Source organism: Nicotiana sylvestris, chromosome 9 (assembly GCF_000393655.2).
Source record: "Nicotiana sylvestris chromosome 9, ASM39365v2, whole genome shotgun sequence".
In the NCBI taxonomy this organism is placed as follows: domain Eukaryota; kingdom Viridiplantae; phylum Streptophyta; class Magnoliopsida; order Solanales; family Solanaceae; genus Nicotiana; species Nicotiana sylvestris.
The window spans coordinates 158,989,607-158,998,801 of NC_091065.1; positions in this window are offsets into that span (position 1 = coordinate 158,989,607).

Sequence of the window (9,195 nt, forward strand, 5' to 3'; positions counted from 1 at the left end):
GGCAAGACATCGAATTGGTCATGACAAGAAGGTATTCTTAAAAGTGAAGTGTAGTGTATTAAAGTGCTTATGAGGGTTAGTCACTATTTTCTCAAATATATCCTGCCCGTCCCTTAGCCTACATTACAACCTATAAAGTCCTACCTGATCCTAAACTTTACAAGCTTAAATTAGTAGAGACTTACACTATGGGAAAGCTTATGGTACTAACTTGCATGGCATAAGAGTTACTTTGCGAGAGTGAGTGAATTCTTTCATTCTTTGAGTCCTTAAATTATACTTGAATTCATATTTGAGTGTGCGGACTAATTACTCTCCTTATTCTGATGGTGAGGGCACATGCTTTACAGTGGATTGGTAAGGAACTCGTATCTTTAGTTTGCACAAGAAGCGAGTCACAAAGAAGAATGTAGTGGAGTCAATTTTTGAGGCTAGGATGTTAGAAGAGTCAAACAAATATTTTAAATACTCTTTGCATGAGTTTAGAACTTGAGAAATGTATGAAGATCATATATGTTGGGTTCTAAGAGTTGATATAAACCGTTGTTAATGGTGTGATGATTGAGTATATTTTGAAAGTTATTTCTTGCCTATGCGCTTAATTTTAAGTTGCTCGAGGACGAGCAAGAGTTTAAGTGTGGGGTGGTGATAAATGGTGAAAAGTACATATTTTTGAGTATATTTGCATATTAATTCTTGTGTGTGTCGCGCGAGATTACATGATTTTTGAAGTGAAATATACTCACTATGTGTTTCTTATGTGTAAGAACGAGTTTGGATGATAAATGATCAAAGATGACAATTCGACACAAAAAGAAGAAATTAAAGAAATGGGAGCTCGTCTATTCTCATGCGTGGCACGAGGTCGGACGTGAAAAAGGAGAAATGTCAAGGCACAAAACAGCGAAGCAAAGGCATGGAGAGCTTTGGGAAATGGAAGAATTTCAAAAGTTGGATCCGCGTCAAAGTCCGCGTCTAGACGCGAAGGCAGACGTAGATTCCAGCTTCTTCCATCCGAAGTTGGATTGAAAAATTTCGCCCCTCATCAATCCTAAGTGATATAAATACATCTTAAAACACAAATTTTAGGGGGAGGAGACACTACTTTAGGGTTAGACAACACCCTTGGAGGCAAGTATATGCTAGGAGCAAGGAGAAAGATTCAACTACGAGTTTTTCCCCTTCTTTTTTTTCCTATTTTTATTGTTGGTTATGGATTTGAGTATTATGTTTTCATATACTTTTTTGAATAGCTAATTTGTTATCTAGAGTTTTGATAGAACCTTTTGTAGGATGAATTCTTATTATGTTTTAATATAATATAGCCTTTGAATTTATCTATTTATTCAACTACGTATCTGTTGCTGTTGATTGAATGGGCATCAATTGACTGTGCCTATTTAGTGTGTACTGCTCGAGAGAGAGTACATATTTAGGTAGTTGTTGAAAAACATCACTCCTAACGTATGTGAGAGATCAATACGGAGGGTTTAAAGGCGGGATTAGAGATAACGAAACCTTAGTGCGATCGTAGTGAGAGGTGAATTAGTATCAGCTAGTGTAGTTCGAGAGAATACATCTAGTAAATTGTGGTAGTTGCTCGAGAGAGAATTACGACAACCAAATTACTCACGATCAGTAGAGAATACTTAGGCGAAAGTATAGAAGACAAGTGAGAAGGATTCCAACAATTGGGAAAATCATAACTCTAGACCTCCTAATCTTATCTCCAACCCTTATTTTCTTTAGTTGATGAATTTCTATTTCTTTTTGATAATTATTAGTTAATTAGTTTAATTAACTTAAAAGTTATTCGAGCTTGTCCTCTTGGTGATATTGAACAATAGTAGCTAAACCTTAGTTCTCTGTGGGATTCGACTCCAGACTTTTAGACCGGATTATATTTGCAGCGACCGCTTATCCTTTTTAGGACTAGAGTTGGGTGTGATCAGGAACCAAATGATTATTCAAAAATGCGAGAATTTCAGATGCAAGAGAATATAGCAATGAATGCAATTAATCAATACCAAGGGTGCTATAAGGTTTTTTTTTGTAATAAGCCAAAAGCCCCTTTTTTAAAGAGTGTTCTCTTCCCTTTTATAGGGGACAATCCTCCCTTTTTACCCTAAAAAAGGTACAACACAAGGAATATTCGAAAGACATATTTCTATTGTTCCCTATCATGCTAACACGACTACAGACACCGTGAATTCTCTAACCACTGTTAGTTGTCACCCTTCATAACGATCGAAGGACGCTGCATCGTAAGGACCTTGCTCTTTGCTTCACTCGGTAACGGCCGTGGTCGTCCAAATTTCGACCTATTCAGTTATTCCCTCCGCTTGTCGAGGTCACGACCTGGGTAGTCCTTGATAAGTGGACATCTTCCATACTTACAAAGAAATTTGATCTGCAAACCATAACGATTTTGGCCGATGACAGAAGAACGATGCAATTCGCCATACCCTGGGCGGTGTGTTCTATTTGGGAAGTGACGTCACTTCACGTGCATCATCCTTGCATATCTTCTCAAGGCAGATATTGATGGCATGTCGCTTTGGTTTTGCTGCCACGGGAAGCCTTTTCGCTTCGATTTTGGCGCCACCCAACCCTATAAATAGGGGAAGGGTTTGTTTTTTCAAAAACTCTTGTCCATTTCTCTTCTGATCATTCTCTTTCGCATTTTTTGCTTTGATTCTATGATTTGCTTCATTTCCTCTTTCCTGTTCATTGTTCTTGGTCTCTCTCATTTTATTAGCACATGTCCTTCCATAGACATTCCTAGAACACATCGATCACGTGATCTGACGCTACTCCGTTATCCGTGGCGCTTCCTACTGGTGGTGAGGACGTGATGGCTGGGGATAGTTTTCCCACTATAGATGAGTTGTTATCGAGACATCCCATGTCTCTAAGTGACTTTCTCAAGGACCCTGCTCCTACTCCCACCCCGGTAATATCTGAAACTAAGCAGGCCCATATAAATGAATTACGTACCAAGTATAGCATTCCCTCTCACATCGAGATGGTTCCGGCGTGGAGGGACCTCGTGGAGGTCCATAGACCGGGATACTGTGCTTTTTTATGAATACCCTTTTGAAATCGGTCATTCCTTCTGTCAGCTTATATGCGTCCACCAACCTATAGAGTACCTGGTCCTCTATGAGACTGATACGTAGAATGCAGTAAAGACTGAATGTAAAAAAGCCAAGAGATTTTCTACTTGGAAAAATCCCAAACAAGGGGATCAAAAAACCACGACCTACCCTTTAGGCTTTTAACTCTACTGACTTGTAATCTACCTATTACAAGCCACTTTGAAAATACCCTATTGCAAAGACATCAAACTAACTTCTGGTGCAACCACCATAAGCCACTCTCTAACTCTCCTAGTTACATAGGATTTAACTTATGACTATTCCCAGTCACAACATAAACTCTAAAGTTTACGAATTTGGTTTGTTCCTAAGACAACGCATCTAAGAAAGCAAACTAGGAATTACAATGTTGAACAATTAACAAGATTACAACTCAACTATGGATGTACATAAAGCTTGTTTAGAAACCGATCCTTAGTGGAGTTGTCTTCTTGTTCTTGACACACCAGTGACTTCAATGCCGGATGAATGCTTTTTCTTCTTGAGAGAATATCACTGAGTGTACAAGTGATGGTGTGTCTTACACGAGGTTGTTTTATCACAAAAGCTATCACAATGGATAGTGATGTCAACTCTTGGTGTACTTGTTCCCAGTGAGAAGTGACTGCTGCACTGTCTGCACAGCCACTTCTGGGCAGTTGCGTTCCAGCTGGATAGTGGACTTTGTACTTATGTCAGGACACACCAACGGACCAGGTCCTAGTTGCGTTCCTCATCTGTAACAGTTGCCAGATGGTCACTTTCTTCTGCTAAGTTCCAGTTGTGCACTTGACCTGTATTTCTGTCAGAGAACCCCAAGGGAGTAAGTCTCTATTGTGTTTCTATTTATATTGGTTGCGTATAGTCACTGACTTGTGCTTTTGTCGGAGAACCCTAAGGGACCAGGGCATCAGGTCCTTGTTGTGTTCCTCCATGTGGTCGTTCATCCATTCACAGATTTTAAGACTTCGAACAGTTCACATGAGATGTGTATCCTGTGGGACAAGGTTCTCTATCTGGTTATTCACAACAAGTTTGTTAGATCATCAAAACACAAGAAGCATAAAGCTAAGACATTGAAAACCCATCAATTTTCCCCTTTTTGATGATGACAAACTTAGGCATGGAAAACATTTGTTTAGATCAGAATTAACCAGATGAGATGCCAGTTCCCCCTTAATCTTAGATCTCCCTCATTGTGATTTTTAGTTCCCCCTTTTTTGATCACAAGCATATTACCCCCTCAACCTCCCGCTATATTACCCCATCAACCTCCCGCTTCTTTTCCCCATTATGGCATCATTAAAAAGAACAAGTATGTCGAAGAGCACGAGTAGGTAATACGTATAAAGAAGTCTAACACAGCTAGCTCATGCCACATATGTGCACACAACATGACAGAAAAGAGAAGTCGGAGGAGCACACTATTGTACACGCAAAAAAAGGGAACTATTTTATTAATGTTTACATTGGACTGAGCAAGACATGATCAGTAATGGTTAAGTTCAAAATTTGTCCAATAGTAACAAAGGGTGCCTCAACAGGTTTACATCCTATCCAACCTAGTAGTAAGCAATCCACCAAAAGCAACCAAAATATTCCTTGGTGAATTGGGCAAAAACTTGAACTACGCACATACATACTTTTAAAAAAGGCTAAAGACAACATACATATAAAACTGGTGTTATTGCGGCTACACATAAACAAAAGTAAAATAGCATCCACAAGATGTTGGAGCAAAAATAGCTTGACACTAGGGAGGATCCTAGGGAACACTAAAGGAAGGAGGCTTGGAGGAAGAGATAACAATGGTTTTGAGAACCAGGTCTAGTCTAACATTTGCAGCCAGTTGTTCTTCAAGTAATTGAGCCCGAAGTCTCTCGTTTTCCTTTCTCAGTTGGGAAACCTCCTCATGTACAGAATCAGGTCCCTTAGCTGCTTGGCTAAGCTGAGTTTCCAGTATGACATTTCTAACCCTCGGCCTTCTTATTTCCTCGGAGGCTACATTTTGAGCATTTATTAGCTGAGAGATGGTCGAGATGCTTCCACCAAATTTTTTATACATTCACATTCTTCTAGAGTGGTCTCAGAGAAGGTTTGCTTGCGTATGCCCAATCTGGGATTTCCCAAGGGAACCTTATAGAATCTGAACACTTGAGTGAGGAGAAAACCTTAAGGTAACCCATGATTTCCACCCTTAAAATTTGCCACCTTCTGCATATGATCTATCACGACTATTGGCAAATTGATTGGTACAAACTCATCAAGCGCTTCCATCAGGACCAAATCCGATTTTGTAGCAATGGAACATCCCTCAAAGCGGGGTAAGAGTACTTTATTAACCAGTTCAAAGAGAAGCTGGTGCTCAGAAAGCAATACCTTCTTATGGACCTGTTCCCCTTATTGAATAGCTTGCTCTTTCATGATAGCTCTCCGAAAGTTTATTCCACAGACATCCTTAACTGAGGACACACCTTCACACGAAATTCTGAGAATTTTTCCTAATGTTGAAGCTCAAGTACAATATCCACTCCATTTACAAGCGCACAGATGTGATCCCCCTCAACATTAAAGAGAGATGCGTAGAAGGTTTGCACTGTATCTTCATACACCAGAGGCATGCTCCCTTCAAACAGGTGTTCCCATTGTGGAAATTCAACAATCTCCGGAATTTGTATCATGCCTGCCATCTCCAAAATTGCTGGATCAAATGTTCGGCCCCATAACACCTTTTGAGTTCTTAATCTCTGCTTCCACTGAACACCATCATAGGTCAAGGACCTTGTTGAACCAGGTTCCTTAACTGTTTCCCCTTTTTGTTTGCTAGTCCCTTTGGCGGACTTTCCTTTCCAGCTAACTGTCCCCACAGTATTGTCCTTAGACATGGATAGCTCAGTTTGACTCCGTTTAGACTTGCTGATGTACTTCACGGATGACCCTTTCTATTTCTCAACAGTTTCCTTAATTGTTATAGACTATTGCACTAAGGAACCAGGTTCACTAGAAACATCTTTGTCTATCTGATTTACTGACACACTCTTGATGAAATCCTTTGGATTCATTTTCCTCTTTTTCATTACCTTGACACCCCTCTTAATTTTCTCAATGAGGATTCAAAATTCTCTTGCTGTAGTGACCTGGTGATGGGTGATTTGGAGGAAGACTCCAAGAGATTGGAATGAACAGGAGGTGCAAGAGTGAGTTTGCATGGAAGTGAATCTGGTTCATCAGAAGGTTTTTTGAGAATATCTCATGAGCCAAGGACTCGGGGAGTGCTGTGGTTCTTACATCTCCTAGGAATGGAATGTCTTCCCCATGATACTCAGAAGAGAGATATGCTCCTTCATCCATTAGACTCTTAGCAAATATAGCCATGATATTATGAGCTGCTTCCTTTTCTGGTGACTCTTTGAGAGTCACTGAGTCCAATATGGAGGAGTTCAGGTAATAGTCAGGATCATCCTTAGGTGCTTCTGATACTCGAGGAGTAAAACCTCATGTGTGGTCTTTGATGAGATTATAGGATTTACTAGACATAGGATTCTCAAAATAGTGGTAAACAAGGTTTATCAGAAATGGAAAAAATGTAGGGGTGGAGGAGGAACCAGAAGTGTGTAAGGAGGTAGAAGGTGTGAGATAATGATGCTCTAGGAATGATTTCAAGGATAATGAAGAAGTGGGAGCAGTGTTAATGGCGAGGAATGAGAAAATTGTTCGATCGCCATTAGATGAGTACTTAGTAGACAAGTAGAGAGAGAAAGAGAGAGATAGGAAGAAGATCCTAGCTATACATGGGAGATGAAGGTTCTGAAAATGGTGGTAGGTTTGTGGGGAAGTGTTGTCATTCAGAGGGGATGAAAGGATTTGGCAGAGAAGACATGACACACAGACGTTGAAAAGTCGGATGATGTGGCAGCTGAATTACAAAATATTTATATGTTTTTTTTGTTTATAAAGGGCATGCAGAATTAAGCACATTACTACTAACCTGAGATACCGGAACCTGATGCCAGGGCAATCTTTTGAACAATGTTTTAGCAGCTCCCCTCTTGCAGTTCATAACTGTACCTTTAGCTTCTATGATCGTCATACGTGTTTACCTACAATGGTATTGATGTGAGTTAGGCTTGGTCAGAAAACACTTTAGCTACCTTTACTTGACGATGTCTTACACAGCCAACAGATGGAAGATCAGGTTCTTTATTAGATTCTTGTGACCCTATCTTCACCTTGATTTATCCGAAATATTCTCTACTTGAGGCTTTGATGCAAATATCTGGAGTTTGGTCTTCTGTTCTGCAATGCTTTCCATCGATCAATCCCTTCTTCATATTGACTCTCAAAAGAGGATCTCACCCTTCAATGTGTTTGCAATTTCTCTCCAGTTGTTGATTAGGTCATTTCGTTTTGCTTCCTTGTCTCCTTGAAGATGAGGCATGAATCATGACAGGTGCACTTTGGTTTTCCAATTCTAGACAAAAGTTGGTTGAAGAGAGAAATATGGAGGTTAATTTGATTTCCCCACGCTTTGTGTTCTGCTGCTTGTGTAGTGCCATGAGCTGCACCTTTACTTATTCCTTTAGCTTCAGTAGTAGCAACTGACATACCAGGTTCTTTGTGAGACGTGGAGGATGATGTTGCGATGTCTTTCGCCAGTCTCCTTCATCTTGCTCACTTTATCATCCTCCTTATTTGAAGCCTCAGATATTTCCCAGGGATTGGTTCATCATATTGATCCTCACGGTTTCTTTCTTAGCAAGGGAGAGTGTCTTGTTGAATACCTCATGAGCATCTCCTGCCATTTAGTGCTTCCTTTGTTGGAGACCTTGTGGACTTGTTTTGTGGGTTGTTCCACAGAAGGAGTCCTTCACTCGTCTTTTTCCATTGAGCTTCCCAAGCTGATCCTTCCAATTGTCAGGAACAAGGCATTTTCTTCCAATTGGCAGTTCCTGGAGAGTTTTGATTTAGGATGGACCTGGTTTGACACCTTTTCCTAAAGTAGAGAGATTTATTCATTCCTTTTGCCCAAAATTTCTTGGCAATTCCATAGGCGATGAGCGTTGTCTATGAAGCATTTTCTAGTTCCGTTCTTTTCTTTCAGCTACGCCATTTTGCTATGGAGTACTTGGTGTTGGGAAATTGTGCATGATCCCTTCTCCCCCTCCTCCATAATTATTGTGAACTCATGTCCAGGTGACAATTGAGTTTGGCAGACCGCTGACCATGTCCGGTTGAGTTAATTTATTCGGAGGTGAGAAGTTTGCATATACCAATCCTTCATGCCATGGTTGCGACTTCACTCATATCATGCCGCCAGCTTGTGGAGATTAATGACTAGCAGGAGTGACTGTTCTTATTTCTTTTTTCCACTGAGACTACTTGGCGAGTTATCAGATTGGTGACTGCACCTTTTTAGGCAATTTACATACTGGACTTTCCCACTCGAGTGCCAAAGGAACCTTTCTGATTTTTAATTCATTGATAATGTACCCTTTACTTTCTTCTCAAGGATACATTCCTTTCCTACAGGGCTTTTAGTGAGAAGAAATTCATGATGTTTTCAGCTGCATGCTTTAGGCATCCATTGTCCATAGTCCATCGTAGTCTGCTTCCTCTCACTGCTCCCTGCACATGCACATCAAGGGTTAGATTTAGGAACCCAAACTAGATTGGGTCCCTTATTACTATAAAAAGGATGAATGAGGGATTTCCTAGTCCACGCAAGTAGCATCTACTTTTTGCGAGTGGACCTGATCCTTTGCTAGTAGTCACTCTATCAGTAAATGCTTTGTTCTTTTGAGCAGACTAAACCCTGGCCTGGCAATTTTCTTTAAAATGCCTATTGTTTCCATAGTGGTTACATAGCCAGTTATCAGGTACAGTGACATACTTGCTGTGTGGGTTGTAGGGAGTTTTCTCCCTTTGGAACCCAATGCCCGGCTTGTTCCTACTATTGTTGAGATACATGACAGTGACAACATTTGAGGACCAGGTCCACTTCAGGGATTTTTCAAGATCATTTCTTACTTTCTCCAACTCAGTTTGGAGTTGTTGATTC